The following is a 17,314-nucleotide window of genomic DNA, read 5'->3' on the forward strand; positions in this document are numbered from 1 at the left end:
GCCCTATGGGGTTTTGTAATTGTTTGGGACCCAAGACGCATATTTTCCTTCTAATTTCTCCTTTCTGGAAAGGAAATTATTTATCCTATGATTCTCCCTCCATTGTTTATTGGAAGCAGATAATTTGTTCTCTAGATTTCACAGGTCCACAGATGGAGGGAAATTGTGCCCCAGGACAAGCCACACCTATAACTGATTTTGATGAGACGTTGTGCTTAGCATTGTTAATGAAATAACTTAGGGCTTTTGTGATGTTGTGATTGAATAAATGTACTTAATATGCAGAAAGAACATGTCTTTTGGGGGTCCAGAGGGTAGAGTGTGGTGATTTGAAACTGTATGCATCCCAGAAAAGCATGTTCTTCAATCTAATTCATTCCTGTGAGTATAAACCCATTGTAAGTAGGATCTTTCAATGAGGCCATTTCAGTTAAGGGATGACCCACCTCATTCAGGTTTGAACTTAATCGTATTACAGAACTCTTCTATAAACAAAATGACTACAGAGAGAGCTGGAGAAAGCCGAGAAAGCTGGAGAAGCAAGAAGCTGAAATCAACAAAACCCAGAAGGGAGAGACCTGCAGAGATGCTACCATGGGCTTTCCATGTGGCAGAGGTGCCAAGGATCTCTGGCAGCTCATCTTCAAGAAGAAAACATCACCTTGATGATGTCATGGTTTGCATACTTTGTTGGCCTTCAAACTGTGAGTAAATAAATGCCCATTGCTTAAGGTGAAAATATCATGGCATTGCTTTAAGTAGCCTAGGAAACTAAAACATACAATATTATAAAAATCAAGTGAGGAAAGAAAAGACATGCAGGTATAAATCACCATATAATCCATTCCCTAGATTTCGGTGACCATCTTTTCCTGATGACTTTCAGATTTCTTTTTTTCAAATCACATAACAATGATTCTGACCCCAAACTGGCCAGATAGTTCTAGCTGAATGTCTGGTTGACACCTTGAATTCAATATATATCAAGTAAATTTAATATTTCTTTTCAAACCAAATCTTTTATTTGCCAGTTATGCAGGTCAAAACCTTGGTGTTATCTCTGACTTGACTCTCTTCCTATGTACCTACTTGTATAGATCTTATTTCTTCAAGGTGTAGTCCTCTGCTGCAACTCAGACTCTTCCTATTTTTATCTAGAGTGGTGGATTAAATTGTTTCCTTTCTTTTCCAACCATTCCTACCATTAATCCTACTTACCACAACTGCCAGATCTATTTTTTAAAAGCATTTTTTTTTTTTTAAAGATTTATTTATTTATTTATTTAATTCCCCCCCCCCCCTCCCCTGGTTGTCTGTTCTTGGTGTCTATTTGCTGCGTCTTGTTTCTTTGTCCGCTTCTGTTGTCGTCAGCGGCACGGGAAGTGTGGGCGGCGCCATTCCTGGGCAGGCTGCTCTTTCTTTTCACGCTGGGCGGCTTTCCTCATGGGCGCACTCCTTGCGCGTGGGGCTCCCCCACGCGGGGGACACCCTTGCGTGGCACGGCACTCCTTTGCGCGCATCAGCACTGCGCATGGCCAGCTCCACACGGGTCAAGGAGGCCCGGGGTTTGAACCGCGGACCTCCCATATGGTAGACGGACGCCCTAACCATTTGAATGAAGTTTCTTATTAGCTTGACTGACTGCATTACTTAAGAAATACAATTCACATTCCTTAACAAGGTGTTCAATGCCTCCCTATCCTTGCAAGTACAATGAACTCCTGCAGACACAACCAAGGCCTTTCAGAAATGCGTACTTCACAATGGTCTATTTGTGTGCCCTTTTGTTCCATTTTCCTAGAATGCCCCAACTGTCAAGTGTCATAGTTTTATCTATTGCTTACCCTTTCAACCTCCACCTTTTTAAGAAGTCTTCCCTGACACACCCATTCAAAAATAATACCTCTGTCTCCCATAATACTTTTTATTTCCCTTCTCTTATTTCAGAAAAATATGTATTTCTTATATTATCTAGTAAATTATAAGCAGTTAAATCTTTAAACTGTATTTTTTTATTAGAGGCTATTTTAAGAAATCATATCAGTATTTTGATTTTATTATAATTTTTATATATAGGACTTTGGACTCAGATCTGTGTTTTAATTTTGCCTCTTCCACTTTTTGCTTTATTTATTTTATCCTCAGTTTCCTAATCTGTGAAATGGGGATACTAATAGTGCCCAAATAGGGTTTTGTGTACATGTGTGTATGTGAGAATCAAATGAGAATCTATACCTAGCACTTAATAGTGCCTTTATATATACCTTGGCTATTATTATACAATGACTGAGATAAAAAGAGATTAGTTAGTAAATAACTTCCATTAAAAACATTTATTTCATTGTCTATAGGCTTAATTATATGGGATTCCTAAGAAATAAAATGGTGAAGGAAACATTACAGAAACAACAGCAGCTACTTCATCAGAATTACAATCCCAAAGACAGGCAGAGACAAATATCACTCTTCCTTGTACACAGGGTACACCTTTCTGTGGATTGCTTCATAAGATTCATTCACCTCCCAGACAGAGATGACAAGGCTCCTTGCCCTTTGGAGGTTCATAATCTAGTCGGGGAAATAGTTCTATACTCATATAGCTGTCATTCAAACTAGATTGTAATTCCAAAGGGGAATGGACCGTAAAGGATGAAAATGGTTTCTATGAGTAGAAGAAATGGGAGAAGGTCATTCCTAATGATAACACGTAAGCACATGGCAAAGGCGCAGTGATGGAAAAGTATACCCTTGTTTTGGGGAATTATTGCTTCAATATTTCATTCCTCTTCTACTCACCTCTGGGATAAACCTCTAAGGTGAAGCATATGAGGTACTCTTAGGAACTCTCTATGTAGCCAGAGCATCACTTCTGCAATAGAAGAACCATGTGAGGGAGCATCCTCCAATCCCCTTCTCTATGAGTTTTGCTGTATTGAGTAGTTGTGATGTTGGCAAGTATGGGTATTACAAATAGAAAACAATGTAATAATATATGCTCATCATCAATAATATATACTCATTCCACTCATGACAGGAAAATGAGTCAATCATAGCAAGTATCAAAATCTTTTCTAATAATTGCAAACATACCATTACAAACATACCTATAGCAAAGTTTCAGATAAGATTGAAGGATCTTTCTTTCAGATATATTTATTACAAGGTCTGTGAATTTACTGTAACCAATAATAAATATAATAAAATGATCACTTTCCTTTTAAAGTGCTTTCAATATTTCATTCAGCTTCATTGACCCAATTTCTTAGTAAGAAGGGTCCAAGGAGCTTTTGAAAAAATAAAGCTTATCAGGAAAGTGGACATTTTTCTTTAAAAAATTCTAAGTACTTTATCAGCAAGGGATATTAACATAAAACACATGGAAAGTGCTGCTACCACAAAACGGCTTAAACCGTTTTCCTCAGATCTGATTTGTCATGACGTTCTGAATTTGAGTCTAATTTTTTCAGTTAAAAATGACTCTTCACTTATCTATGTGAACAAATGGAACTGTAGGTACAGAGTTACAAAGGATTTCCTAGGCTCTATTAAGATCCCAATATAAGGACATTCCACTGTGTGCACAAATAACTTCAGTCCCTCTAAACATGCCTCTCCATATGATTTTGCTTAACAATGCAGCAGATGCAGGGGATGGAAACCACCTCAGTAGCTATGGGGAGGTAGGCAAGCCTCCGTCACTGCAAGTCTCACTGGTAGGTCATTGGAAGAGATGTCAACTGGGGCAATTCCCTTGGCAGTCAAGCTTGCAGGTAGCTTGCCAGCACAGGAATATCTGAGGGCTTCTCTACCTTAGAAGCCTGTCAGATTGGTTCATTTGTGCTGTGGGGTCATGTCAAATATTTCCCCAGGTCTGATGCTTCAAAGAAATCTCTTGTGATTAAAGCCAAGGTAGAAAGGCATAGATGAAGACATATAGACAACATTGACATTTACTCCCCCCCCACTTCTTTTCATCAAATGAGCTCTGAGAATCTCTGAATCCATGTTTTTGATGAAAGTCTTCCCAATTTAACCCCACAGAGGTAAGAGAAATTTTTTGGACCTGAGAAATTTATTATGAATATCTTTAGAAGGCTGACAGCTTTCTGGATTAAAACAAAGCAAAGCAAAACAAAACTCAAACATTAAAAAAAACCACACCAAAACCCCCAAGTTTTTTTGGAAAACCCCTAATGCCAGGAGCTAACTATTAATGAGGATTTAAGTGATATATACCTTAACATAACTTGGGCTACGAAGAGAGAACATACTGCCTTCTTCCTCTGCCCATCTCTTTTACTCAAGGCTCTTATATGGGCATCTCTCTCCATTGATTCTTTTTGATGACTGATTCCTGCTTTTTTACAAGCTGCCAAATGCTCACTCCCTACACTCTAATAAGGATTTAAGAGCATGGATTTAGATATCTGTATTTGCTTACTTTACTAAAAATAGAATTACTGGCATTTCAAATCCTATTGGTTTATCAGGGTAATTGTGCCTTCTTGTTGCCCTTTGTTAGTGAATTCTTGGGTTTGGTTTAGGTTGCATATACTTTTTCAATAATTAAAAAAGATGGACTGACTTCAGAAATAGTTTTAATTTTGTTCTTCAAATGGAACCACCTTGCAAGATTTTTACAATTCTTTGTAGTTCTATACTACGTTCCAGTTTAAGATTCTCATCTCTCCCTACAAAAATCTATGAAATATATTGGGAAGGTATTATAATCACTGTTTTGCAGATGAATAGGCTAACTACAGAAAGATAAAGTGCCTTGTCCAAGGTCACAGATCTGTTAGGAGTAAATGCTAGGCTAAAACCCAGTCTTCTGACTCTTAGACCAGTATTTTCAATCTTTAGTGTGCATCAGAATCAACTGGATGGCTTATTAAAACACAGTTTACTGGGCCCAATTCCCAGAGTTAGTTTGTCATTTAGGAAGCATTTGCTACCTTTCTCTCTACCCTTGACTAGTAAAACTATATACCATATAATTCTATATTATATATTTGAATATCTGATAGAATTTGTGGGCCATAATTGCCCTTCAACACTCCATATGCTTCTCTCCCATTATTGCAGTATTTCCCCAAGTCCGATGAAAAACTATTTCTGCTGGGAGAGGTGTTACTTTAGAATGGATTTTAAAGATATGTTACTTTGGAATGTCTTTGGATGCAAAATGGATTTCTTTACCTTCAGGACTTCCTAAAATCTTTACTATATTAATGTACATTATGACTTTCCAAGAGAGGGAAGAATGTGGTGTTTCCAACCTTATATGATCACAGAGCCTTTTTTAAAATGGAGTGTCTCAAAGGGCTAGTAATTGTATATATAGCATTTGGGGAAATGCACAAAATCAAAAGAGAGAAGGAGTAGCTCTTTTAAATCTCTTTCTGTATAAGTGGATTAATTTATTTAGTGAGAAAATTATTCTCTGACTACTCTCAACCAATCAGACTACAATATTTAATTTGGTTTCAATGATTTATTCCCCTTACACAAATGTAGATGAACCCTGATAATATGCGTTTCTACAAATAATGTTTTCTTTATAACTTGAAGAGAGTAATTTTCCACTCTCTTATTCAAAAGGAAAGTCAGTCTTTATCTGTCAAGACGTATTTTTAACACTTGATGGCTTTGTAAGATTACGTAGTTACGGCTTCCTGTTTGGCTTTACCTAGCAACTTATATCAAACACAGAATCAGAAATTCCATAGCATTAACGAGTTTAGTCAGTGAGTTTCTTAGAATATATTTTTAAAGAGCTTGTGGTTCTGCCAGAAAACAACAGCAATAACAACAATTTAAAGAAAACTTAATGATTTAACAAATATTATCCATATTCTCCATTTCATCTAGAAAACATAAAACTGATTCCCCTTATCTGAAGCTGAATCACCTGGTTCCATTAAATTTGGCCTAATAAAAAGGCTGAAAGGAAAAGTTCACCACATTCAACTCAGAGTTCTGGAGTCTGACACATGTTTCTTAGCTATAGTGTACCACTAAGTATCCCTCAACTCATGAGGGAGCCAAGAGGAACAGGAGTCATATTCTGCTGAAGACATCTTGGTTACAGTGGAAAACCATAACAAAGAAATATGGCTTAGCTGCTAGTATTTTATCTTATTTGAATTGTCCAAAACAATTTCTTTACTTGATTTGCCAGGTTTTGGTCAAAATTGTTGGATCTGCATCTTTTAGCATCTTCTAGCTAATAATAATAGCTATTTTTATGGAGTATCTTCTATGTGTCAGGACTCCACCAGGTGCTTTGCATTTAAAACTGAAAGATACAGAAGTAACTGAGGTATGAAGAATTGGCCTTAGTCAGACAGCTAGAAAACAGCCAAACAGGGGCAAAAGTAAAGCTTTCTTTTTCTCTATAGCTCAAATTCTTTCTACAATGCCTTGCTTCCTCTAACATATTCATCTGTACGCTAGAAGAGACAGTTTTATTATCTAGTTTTCTCTATTGGAGAATGGGGAGTATATTTTCTTTTATTACTGAAGGTCTACATCTAGTTTACTTTCACACTTGCAGTGAGTACTAACTTACTAAGTCTGGAATTAATAAAATATACTGTCCAGTGCTTGTATCAAGCTCCAATTGTCAACTCATGTATGCCAACCCCCACCTTCCATAGCCCAAGTTCACAGAATTGACCTTTTTCCCTGGACTTCATTCCCAGGAATTGTGATGATGTTAAGAATACTCAAAGCCCATCTTGGCTATTGGACAGGTGTCCTACTGTATATACACATGCATAAATTCCATGTTTTATGCTTAATTATGTCTTCTGTTTTATTGAGACTCTTTATAAGAAGTGGTCATATAAAGAATATTTCTTAATTCTTTGAAAAACCACTATTAAAAATTTATTTTTTGATTGTAACTTACATAGGAACTAAAATATCACTTCCAATTGATTTGAGGAAAAAACTTACCTTTTAAAGAACTTATGTTTTCTTTTATTGTAATGAATAGAAGTATATAACATAGTACGTCTCACTCCTCCCTCCTTTTTTTTTTTTGCTTTTGCTTTCAGGAAAGTCAAGAGTAAAAATCATTGTAATTATTTTAGGATATTGAGATGTTTTCTTCATCATCTTTAAAAATTTTTATTTTCATATTTAATTGTGTTTTAAGTGTCTGAAATCCATTTTTAAAAGAAGATATTTAAATTATAAATAATTTACATAGATTCAAAATCAAAACCTACATTTTTTCAAGGGAGACATCTAAATTTATCTGTCACCTATCTCTCTCTTTTTCATAACCCGTACTGCTCTTTCACATTTTGAAAGCTGAATTTATTGTCATAGGAAAAGCCTTAAGCATTAATCTTTCATAGACTTGAATTGAATATTTAAGAAAAAGCTTGAAACATTCTTTTAAAGGACAGAACTTACTAATTAGATTTTGGTTTAAAAATGATGAAATGCCAAGTCTTAGTTCACAGTTTATTTTAAAGTTTATGAGAGTTTGCACTTGCCTTCTTTTCTCCTCCTGTCCTTCCCCCAAACATACCAGTCATTATCACATCATATTTATAGTAGTCTTTCCTCTGAAAATGTGTTCATGGAACACTGACCATGTTTCCTATATAAAAATGAATCCAAAGTAAATGGATTGAAAATATGCATATTGTGTTTGAGTTAAGATGATGCTGTAGCAACTGGGCAACTTGGTTACCTTGGGCACTTCTACACATATTGGGCATATTCAACACGTACCATTACCTCAGGCTGTGCTAAATTGAGTACAGGTAGCTACTTGGCATTGTAGCTGTGCTTTGCAGTTTTCAACATGTTCTGTTGAGGGCTCATAGAGTAAATAGCTGCAGATATTTTCAACAGAGATTTAATGCGGTCTGTGCAGTTTGACACAATATGCTCTTCTGAGTATAAAGTATAAAGGACAGAGGGCATCTCGTACCCTGAATCTCAAAGATACAAACCAAACATTGCTAACTTCTATGACTCTGCTCTTTCAACAACCTGCATGCACTTTAAAATATGCATATTTGCCCTATAATTTGCATATACTTCATATATTTAATTCATTATATGTATGAAATACCATTATTCATAGTGACTTTTTATCCTTCTTTTCTGCATTAGTGGGGGTGTCAGAATAGATGCAGAAGAAAATATGATTAATTCTGCAACAAGATAAACTACTTTGTCAAATCTCAGACAGACCCAATGCTACTTTTCATGGCAAATGTTGAAAATAGCCCTGGTACAAAACCTTTAGATAGAATCTGTTAATAAATTGCTAAATTACTTGAATTGCGATGAAAGGGAAAGAATAATATCATTTCTCCCTGTTTATGATTAAATAAAAAGTTGCAGAAAATAACTGTGTTCTAATTAGAGCTGAGTTTCAAGTTTGATGGTGCTGCTTCTGGATTTCACTTTTCCCAAATACATTGTGAGTAATACGTGGCACAAGATGAGTCCTGTGGCTAAATCTGGATCAAGATTATTCCCTAACAAAACTTCTGTTTCTAAATATCTATATCTTAGGGGCAATATAAAATAGTTATGCACAGGTTTGTGGCATTTACTGGCTGTGCTGCCACTGTTATGTTTATTAGCAGTTTATATTTTATTAGGATAGATTATAAAATGAAGTGGGAATTTGTCAATTTTATGGTTTATTGAGCAAGGTAGGTAGCTCAGAAAGATAATTTGGGGCTTAAAGTTATCTGGATAGTTGGACTGTAAGTACTGACTAAATATTTGGATAATCAAGAGTCCACAGCTCACTTTCTGCCATCTGCATAATCCCTGAATATATGGCTAAGACAGGTAAATGTCTAACCAATCACTGGAGTGTTATTTTTACATGACAAACAAATTTGACTCATCTCTTTACCCCTTTCCCTTCCACCCTCCTTTTTTAGGGTAGGCAAGGGAGTAAAGAATTTATTAGGAAACAAGGAAACTAGAAATGAGGTAAGTACACAACCTGAGACGTGGGTTGCACCCCTTCCCTTTTTATACCTGAATTACAGAGCACAACAGAGTTTGCCTCTATCCCTCTGTGTGACCTCTGATTACATTTTTAGTCTTCCTGGACTTGAGCAGAGACCTCCTTTTTAGACCAGCTGCATGGTGGTCAACACAGTTGAGTTCTGCATTAAGGGGAAAGCCTGAAGTCTTTTTTGCTTCACATTCTCTAAGGCTTTTCCAGGCCAGTGCTGATTTGGCAGGAGTGCATACTTGGGCTGTTGGGCCACTGCCAGTCACTTGGTCCTGAAACTGGAGTTAGTAGGATCCTGCCAAAGATTTAGACTGAAAAATCTGGATGCAGTCTGGCAACCCAAGCAAGTGACTCTGGCCAAATTGGCACGGTTGGGGAAACCTCGGAGAATCACAATGATTTTAGACAAAATACGAAGTTTGTGAACTTTCTAAACATTATGCAAATTGCCCTGATTCCTAAATCATGAAAACACAGGAGTCCAAGCACTTGCAGTACATCTATAAAATGTATTCACGCCCTGATTTGTGTCAAATTGAAACTTGGTTTGCAAAGATAAAATTGACTGATGCTGCTTTGTGGGTGCTTCAGCATGTGTGGGGAAAACCCAGGTGCCTCAGTGCCTTTCTCAGAATTTGGGTTCTCATCCCTATTTTCATTTAGCAGACCAGGGGCTGCCAGTCAGGGGGTGTGCGTGTTGTTAAGGAAGCTAATGGTAACATAGTACCGTGTGTGGAGAGACAGCTCTATATCCTTCACATACATTACCTCAGTTTAGTTAATCCTCAGAGGTTCACTATATGGACAGTCGTTATTACCATTTTTAAAAATTCAAACCCAGGTCTCTCAAATGCTGAATCTTGTAATTTTATCCTTGTGGGCATTCTATAGTGCTTTTCAAAGTCTATGTACCTAGAAATCCCCAAGGGAGCTTTTTAAAATGCCAAATGCTGGGTCACATGCCAAGAAATTCAGATTTAAGAGATCCAGGGTGGGATCTCAGAATCTACTCTGTAACAAGTGCCATAGAGATTCTGGCTCAGAAAGGTCCCAAGTCTCTTGAATGTACTTAAGTGTTCAAACTCATATGTTGGAACAGGGTATTTTTCCCTCTAAATTGCTTGTAATGTGAGACCTAGAAACTTCAGTTGCAGCCCATTTTGTGGTATTGCACTGAGTTTTCTGAGCAATGCCCCTAAACCAGGGCTTCTTAACCTTTTTTAATCCATGGACCCCTTTGCCAGTCAGGTGAAAACCACGGACCCCTTACCAAGTCCACACTATATTGTATATTATTTAATAAATATATTACACCTGTACCAACATGTCCCCACAAGAATAATGGTTTTTTTGAATTTCAATTCAAGCCTATTGACCCCTTGTTAAGAACCCCTGCCCTAAACCCTTCTTTCTACAGGCCTCTTATTTACCCCTAAATGCTATTGTGTGGGTAACTGAAACATGGAATGTCTAGCTAGGCAATCCTCAAAGTGATCTGAAGTATACGCAAAGTGTTTGGGTTCTTCTTATGTTTGTTTCAACATTCTGGGTTAATAATGATTTTTCCTTTTTGGAAAGAGAAGCCTTGCTGTACTCTGAGAGCTTACAAAAGTTATTTGAGATCTTCAAAGAAAATTATATAATTGTTCATCTACCTTAATCTACTGGTAAATTATTTTGACAAATAATCTTGAGATCCCTAATATATTGTTAGATTCATTTGTGTCTTTTTTTTTTTTTTTGATGGAGATATCGTATTTCTTGCTTAGCAGGGAAAAGTGAAAAAAAAGTCCTAGACTCTTGCTTCTAAGCCTGGGTAGAATTTACATTCTGAAAGTGTGAGATTTAAAAATACCAACAGAAAATAAACAAATAAAAAGAAGGTATTTAAGAGATTCAAGAATGGTTTCCTTAAGAGTAAAAGAAAATATCCAAGTGTATTTTATATTTTACCTGCTCTAGAGCTTTAGTTATATAAAGTTATATTCAAAAGCAGAATTCATCTTTTAAAATTCTGTTGTTTAAAATATCAGGCTAATACTATGTATGCCAGTTCAGGACTTTAAGATAAATATGGTTTCTTTTGACACTCTTTATTTTATAAACAAACCTTCCTTTAAAATATTGGATGTACTTGAATTAATATTGTGATTAATGGTTTCTTCATTTACAGTCACCCTGAAATTACAGTGATTTCAGAAGATATTAAATTTTATTTGACTTAGCATCTAGTATATTTCTTTAATGAGTAGCTAGAAAAACCAATTGTAGCAATTTCAATGATGACTTATGATAGGAAGGATAGGGCAATTTGCCGTTACTTGATTTTAATTTTGCCTGGATTGTGCTTTGAAATTTGTTTAATTTTTCTTTTAAACTCTTTTCTACCAGGTTTTTAGAGGAAAGGTACACTTAGAAGTGTAAGGTGCAAGCAGCAGAAAAAAGTGTTTTGATACCGCAGTGATACTTTAGACTTAAGGCTTTTTTTTTTTTTTAAATCAGCAGTGTTAGGATTTCATGGTTGGTGTACACAAACAGTTGGTTCTTGCTGGGTCACTGTTGCCTGGGAATGAAGGAATAAATACATTATGTATGATATTCATTTCACATAAAAATGTATTACATATCACACATACATGGTGGGTGTGACTGAATATGTGGTATTATGGAGTAAAGGGCAGGTGATAATGGACCATTGCTGTGCTTTGCCCAGTAACTCTTTATGTAACAATGTTGATGGTACCCATTACAACATCAGAAGGCAAAGTAACACTGGTAATTTTAGGTGGTGGCTTGTATTTTTGAAGGTGGAATTAGGCTTGAGCAAGAGGAGCAGAATAACATTTGGAAGTATTGGGGGAAAGTGGCAAGAGAAATTAATAGTTGGGGGAATAATGAGACAAGGGAAGTAGAAAGAAGGACTGATACATGGAGTAGATGGAAGACTAACACAAGAAAGGAATGAGATGGGAATTAGCAAGTCATGTGCAGAATCAGAAAGAAGGTATTAATATAATTGGAAAAAGTAAAAAATCCAAGTTGGAGTGTAAGAATAAGTGAAACTAGAGATGTATGAGAGAGTCATTTGATGGAGGGCATTGATTCCAGATTTTGGGGTTTAGATTTTTAATGGGTGATGTGATCACCAGAAGGTACTTTGCAGGAGTCAGGGACTTGTTTCTATAATTATGTAGAAAATTGTAAAATGAATTCATTGCACAAACCCCACATTCTTGCATGATAACAAAGAGCTGTAGCTGAGTAGTATCTGCTCCATTTAGATGGGCTATGCCCTCTCCAACTAGGGTCTCCACTTGTACCCCTTTAGTCACTTATATTACCACTCTTACTCCTGTGGATATCTGAGTTTGCAACCCCTGTTAAAGGAGCTGTAGGACAGAAGAGATAACTTGAGTTTCACATCAATTATTTCTGCAGATGACAGATCACCCCAAATGTGAGTCCTTCCAACAGGTGGAGAAACCAAGAGGATAAGTCATCAGGCATCTCTGTCAATGGGCCACAAATCACTTACAGAGAGAGGGAACTCAATCATTTGAATGATTCACAACAACTACCATAAAGTTTTCATCTTATTGACTGAACTTGCCATTCGTTGTGCTGCCAACCCAGAGAAGTAGCCTGGGGCAGAGATACAATTCAGATCAGAACTTGAATTCACTGATTGGGAGAGATTTCTCAAAGAAACCTGCCTTAAGGATATTTTCAGAAAGTCATCATAGTATAAGCATTTGCTTGTAGTTGAAAAATCTGAACTGTTTTTCTGCCTGCGTGCCACTCTTGGAGATTGTGGTTTAATTGGTCTGGGATAGGGCCCAGGTATCTATATATTTTAAAAGTTCACCAGGGAATTGTATAGTCAGCGCTACACAATGTAGCATTGATCTAATTAATTAACTCCTGTTTGCTTCTTGCTCAAGTGTCTGATGTGAACCAAGTTGGATAGGAGCCCAAACAGGTGATACTAGGGCAGAAGTTTCTTGGAACTGAAGCAGAAATGGGGAAAGGGTTATTTTGAGGAAGCGTAGCAGAGTTTAAATAATCAGAATGTATCTTCCTATTAGAAGGAGCCAAGTTTGTAGCTAGGAAAAGCATAAAAATATATCAAGTCTAAAAATTGAATTGGGGCAAAAACGGAAGAAAGAACATGCTGGGTAGCCAGGAATGGGGTAATGGCTAGTTAAGGGTGATGAATGTCTCTAGGAGACAACCTAGAATGGAGTGCAGCACTGAACTGAGGGGAGCCCTTCTTTTCCAGCATTTCTGGTGCATGTTACCCAGGCAATAAAGCAACAGGCAAGCTGGTGCCACTGGTGATGGGGTGAATTTCAGAAGTGTGAAAGATCATAATGTCATTGCAGAGAGTACATAGAACAAAGAATGGATTTAAACCCACTGTGCTTGGAAAAACTTTTTTTTTTTTTAAAGATTTATTTATTTATTTAATTCCCCCTCCCCCGGTTGTGCTTCTGTTGTCATCAGCGGCACTTGAAGTGTGGGCAGCACCATTTCTGGGCAGGCTCACTTTCTTTTTCACACTGGGCGGCTCTCCTTACGTGTAGGGCTCCCCTACGCGGGGGACACCCCTGCGTGGGGCGGCACTCCTTGCGCTCATCAGCACTGCGCATGGGCCACCTCCACATGGGTCAAGGAGGCCCGGGGTTTGAACCGCAGACCTCCCATGTGGTAGATGGACGCCCTAACCACTGGGCCAAGTCCGTTTCCTGGAAAAATATTTTTTAAAGCAACTTTATCCCCTCTTCTCCTACCCCAAACCAAAGTTCATATAGAATGCCAGGAATCAGTAGACTTATTTCAAATAGTCTTGTGTGTAATAGACTCTCTCTATTTCTCTTTCTCTCTCATTCTCCCAAATCCCTTACCCTAAACCTTATTTAAACAACTATTTTCTCCCAGCTCACATAATGTTTTACTTTTAATTTGATACTTTAAAAACCTCTAGCAGCACTAAGCCATCCCGTCTCCTTCTTGAGAAACATCTGTAGCTTTTGCATCAAACCGGATTCCCATCTCAGTTCTGTCACCCACTAATTATACAACTTTAATCAGATTATTTAACCTTTCAGAAAAAAACTGTTCTGATTTTTAACCTGGGAATGTATCATCTGTCTCTTAACAGTTCTTGCGATGCTTGGAGGGAGTCCCTTATTCCATGCCTATGCAGAGGAGACACTGAAAACCACTAATATTTGCCTTGGCCTGCTGGAGATAGGCAATGAATCCAAATGCCCCATGCTGCATGGGGACTTGGAGAAATCAAAAGGGGAAAGAGCTAATGCTTCTAGGAGATATACATCAGTAACAGTCAGTTTGGATTTAAACATTTCCCATAAACTTTACCTAGTTCACAGGCTCCAGAGAGTAAGTAAAGTTGGCATGTGGTGTGAATTTGATGGATTATGCCCAACTTTGTTTCACAGTCTTTACACCCACCAGTTGTGAGATGTAGATAGCATTTTACTTAGAGGAATGCAAAATTATGGGAAAATCACATCCTTGACACCGTGCATGAACATATACATTATTTTTCACTTTAGTTTAAAATACCAATGCATGATTTTTTTCCTTTTACCTGAGATTTTGGGGTAGTTTAAAATTTCCAAAAGGTATTAAATCAATTTTGTTCCTCAGGGAGCAGGTTATAAAGGTTTTCTTTTCCCCCTTCTTCTTCTTCTGATTAATGGAATCGGCTCTGCAGCTGGCAATGAGTGTCAGACTTGCTATGTTTTTATATGTGTGCCTGTATTTCCTTTAATATATTTGTTTATGTTGGGAGGATCCTTTTCATATTTCAGGGAATTTATGGCATCATATTATTTATGTATGGTAGAGTTCAGAAGAGGGTGAAAATAATTCATATTTTATTAATTTGTTCATTCATTCATCCAGCATATATTTATTGAAAAACTTCTTCCTCTTCCTCCTTTTTTTCCTTTCCCTCCCCTCCCCCTTCCTTCGCCATGGTCCACCCATCCTCCTCTTCTTCTCTGTTGTTGTTATTTTTCTTGGCCAGGTCTTGTGCTCTTAAATGCTGTGCATACAAGAAGAGAGACCTAGACACTGCTCTCAAGAGCTCTTGGTCCAGCAGACAAACATCAAAAAATAAATATATAGAAACAGCAACTTAGAGTGAAAAGAGCATAGCACTAAAGTCAGACAAATCTGGTTTACATACTGGCTCTGCCATGTACTAGGTGTATGATCATAGAAAAGGTATAAACTTCAGTAGTTAATAACACCTCCCTTGAAGGGTGCAAGTGAAGATAATCTCTAATGCATGCAAGAGCCTAGTAGATATAGCTTTAAGGAAGTCACTATCCTATTTAATACAATAATGCTGTTGGTCAGACAAAATTGGCTCTATGATGGTATTATGAATATAATATTATTATAATAAGATTTGTTATGTGGATGCCAAGATTTAATGCAGGTGAAAAACCTTTCCAAGAACACATAGTTTCCAAATGGTTGTGTCTAGATTCAGACAAACTCCTATGCTCAGGCTCAAAACCTAAACTCTATCCACTCTGACTTTTTCCATACACCATACTGCTGGTTGGACCTTCAGGAGGTTTTATGTTAATGGTTCAGCTCTGTATGTGTGATTTGGTGCATATGATAGAACATATTTCAAGAATAGGGAATACTTGTTATACCAAATATTTTTAACAGAAAAAAATATATTATTTAGGAAGAAGGCTACCATGCTTGTGTTTAGATGAGATTAAAGCATCCATGGTCAGATTTGGTGAACAGGTAGGTGCCTGATGCATTATTGACAATCAGTTGAACAAAATAGCAAGAATAGCCAGCAGACATCCATTTGGATAGGTTCTGGGAAGTTTCTTCAGAGAATTCATTTTTGAAGATAGAAGGAATCTTAGACTAAGTTTAACATGACAGAAAAGACATACTATCTGGCATGAGGGATAAGGAATTCTGAATGTATATAATATCTGTCACTTGAACCAGTGCCTGAGGGTAGAAGTGCAAAAAATAAAAGTCAGAGGAATAGTTTCTGCAAGAATCTTTAAAATTTTGGAGTGTGTCGGGTTGTAGTTGTGGGTAAGAAGCAAGTTATACTGCCTTGGATCCTTCTAGCAGAATGTGACTCGAAGGCAAGAGGTAATTTCTGTTTCTACCCCTTTCATTCAAGGCAGATTGCATCAAATTACTACTAGTACACAACAGGGCTCTGGCCTCTGGGAGACCATGATGAAGACTGAGAAGTCTGACATATGTAATGCTCAGCATAAACATTATTGCTTGTGAGCATACTTTGAGCAACTCCTGAGAATTCCCAGGAATATTTGTTGGAAATATTTTGAGGGGAGGTTGGGCTTAACTCATGAAGAGAGGAATGAATTATATTTAGGGGTTACAGAAAATGTAACTCCATCTGGGAATATTTGAGTTACATGTATGATAGACAATATTACAAAGAAAAAATTCCGTATATTGTAACCAATTCAATATAGGGCATGGGCTATAGTGTTTTCTTGATATGATTGTAATAGATTCAGAGGAAGAAATTATCTTGGAGAGTAACTGGGCTACTCATTGCTCATTGATTTCTCCACCTGCAATGCCTCCACCTGTAAAACCACCTCCCACCATAGTGGTCATCTGTCCAAATCTTATTCATTCTTCAAGACCCAACCCTAAATGCCTCCTTCTCCATGAAACATTGGTAATTCCCCAGTTTGGAAGGCAGCAGGAGATAGTGGGAAAAGGAGATATCTTGGAGTTCTCAGATCCAGGTAGGATTTGAATTTTAGTCACTGCTTAGAAGTTATTTAATCCCTCCAGCTTTGGTTTCCTCAGGTGTAAAGTGAAACAGAAATAGCCACTCTTTTTCATGGGGTTACTGTAAAAAGCAAAAGAGATGGTTTTGGATTAAATGTATTTGATTTGAAAATTATAGCATAATGGAAGATTGATTGTTGATAGAATGTAGGATTTTGATGTCAAAGAATAATTACAGGTTCTTAATTTGTTTGGTACCTTAAATTACTTAGCATTTTAATATATTTTTAAATATGTGAAATAGAGAAAATGTAATACCTATGTAATAGGGTGGTGGCAAAAGATTAATGAGATAATTTATTTAAAACATACGCTCCATAGGGGATACTCAGTAAATGTTAGTTGTATCATTTTTTTTTTTTATGGAAACTGTTCCTCTTTTTAACTTTCTGCCTTTTGGTATTAATCACTTTATGCCATTTATTTTAGCTATTTGTATTATTTCTAACTACCTCTGCAAGA

At 36.9% G+C, this 17,314-nt stretch overlaps 1 long non-coding RNA gene across 1 annotated transcript in view; it reads left to right on the forward strand.

Annotated features, from left to right (window-relative positions):
• The first annotated feature begins 507 nt into the window (after positions 1-507).
• The window catches only part of LOC131279220 (uncharacterized), an 89,370-nt gene continuing 72,563 nt past the window's right edge, over positions 508-17,314 (forward strand). Inside the window, exon 1 of the long non-coding RNA XR_009186597.1 lies at positions 508-704. This is a non-coding gene — a long non-coding RNA (uncharacterized lncRNA). The remainder of the gene's footprint in view (positions 705-17,314) is intronic.

Source organism: Dasypus novemcinctus, chromosome 7, assembly GCF_030445035.2.
Source record: "Dasypus novemcinctus isolate mDasNov1 chromosome 7, mDasNov1.1.hap2, whole genome shotgun sequence".
In the NCBI taxonomy this organism is placed as follows: domain Eukaryota; kingdom Metazoa; phylum Chordata; class Mammalia; order Cingulata; family Dasypodidae; genus Dasypus; species Dasypus novemcinctus.